A 1840-nucleotide genomic window follows, 5' to 3' on the forward strand; every position below is an offset into this window, starting at 1 on the left:
TATGCTTCATGGGAGGAGATTAAGTTTAGTATACTACTTCATTCAAAACACATTTGTGGACAGGCAGCTGTGAATCAAGCACTAGACTATTGCTTGGAGATATAGCAAAAGATATATACATTATGGAACTAAATTTCATTTCTGCTCCTTGATAGGTGAGTTAAACTAAAACGCACCACCAAATAATGCCTCATCTTGAAGGTGATGGGCGATTTTAGTTATATCACTAAAGGGGATAACTTCTCATTATTCCCTTTTGAGTCTCTAACAGAGAAAAACTGCAAGAGTCATTGCTGCAAATCTGGCAGCCGGTGGGGAAATCTCCACCCAAGCCATACTGAAGGGAAGAGAAGAGCCGCAAAAGGAATGGACCATACCCCTCAGTGTCTACATCTTGCATGGCCCTGCTATGTGAGTATCTGCGTCTTCATGGGCTCGACTAAACTCAGAATGCAAAAGTGGTTAGACGTAAACTCAGTCATTCAAAATTTCCATAAAATTATCAACAAAAGTACTTTACTTGTGTCTTTGTACAGTGACCTCTGATAAGGAGTATCGTAGGGAAGGTGGTACACTGACAGAGGTCAAGAGACCGTGTAAGCGGTCAACTCCCTGGCCAATTATTATCATAAAAGGTAGTCTATTAGGAAGAAAGCTTAAAATCTTAACAGGCGCTTCTTCTTTGGGAAAACACCAAATGGCGAACGAAGCAGGTGCAGCGAGAGGGCCCCGAGGACCCGGGGGGCCCAGGATTAGGAGGCCGCGGAGGCTTCCACAGAGGATTCAGCAGCGGTCTTAGGGGCCGCTGTAGAGGTCGAGGCCGTGGTCGTGGTCGAGGCCGCGGGGCTCGTGGAGGTAAAGCTGAAGACAAGGAGTGGATCCCCGTCACCAAGCTGGGCCGCCTGGTTAAGGACATGAAGATCAAGTCCCTGGAGGAGATCTACCTGTTCTCCCTTCCCATTAAGGAATCCGAGATCATTGACTTTTTCCTGGGTGCGTCCCTAAAGGATGAGGTTCAGATCATGCCAGTGCAGAAGCATACTCCGGCGGGCCAGCGGACCAGGTTCAAGGCTTTGGTCGCTATTGGGGACTACAAAGGTCATGTTGGTCTTGGTGTTAAGTGCTCCAAGGAAGTAGCCACTGCCATCCGAGGGGCCATCATCTTGGCCAAGCTGTCCATTGTCCCTGTGCGGAGAGGCTACTGGGGGAACAAGATTGGCAAGCCCCACACTGTTACGTGCAAAGCAACAGGCCGCTGTGGCTCTGTGTTGGTGCGCCTCATCCCTGCCCCCAGAGGCACTGACATCAGTCTCTGCTTCTGTTTCTAAGAAGTTACTGATGATGGCCAGTATTGATGACTGCTACACATCAGCCAGGGGCTGCACTGCCACCCTGGGCAACTTTGCCAAGGTCACCTTTGATGCCATCTCTAACTAAGACCTGCAGCTACCTGACCCCTGACCTCTAGAAAGAGACTGTGTTCACCAAGTCTCCTTATCAGGAATTCACTGACCATCTTGTGAAAACCCACACCAGAATCTCTGTTCAGAGGACCCAGGCTCCAGCTGTGGCCACCACATAAGGGTTTTTATACAAGAAAAATAAAGTGAATTAAATCTGTTAAAAAAATCTTAACAGGCATCTTGAAATGTATTTGTACTCCTAGTCTTGTTAATTTAATCAAACTCATTCCTCCTTGGATTTCTAAGTTCTTCATGCATAGCAAATGTTTTCATCATACACAAAAGTTGTTGGCATTCTAGGACAGACCCTATGTTGAATGTGGCCTATTGTAAAATCAATAAAAGCTCCAAGAAGGATGGGATGCATGGATGGTACA

General features: G+C 47.0%; 1 pseudogene; it reads left to right on the forward strand.

The window, feature by feature from the left end:
• The first annotated feature begins 697 nt into the window (after positions 1-697).
• On the forward strand, positions 698-1582 carry LOC128104561 (40S ribosomal protein S2-like; annotated as a pseudogene).
• The last annotated feature ends 258 nt before the right edge of the window (positions 1583-1840 follow it).

Source organism: Peromyscus californicus, unplaced genomic scaffold, assembly GCF_007827085.1.
Source record: "Peromyscus californicus insignis strain IS unplaced genomic scaffold, ASM782708v3 Scaffold_11__1_contigs__length_118956290, whole genome shotgun sequence".
Classification (NCBI taxonomy): Eukaryota; Metazoa; Chordata; class Mammalia; order Rodentia; family Cricetidae; genus Peromyscus; species Peromyscus californicus.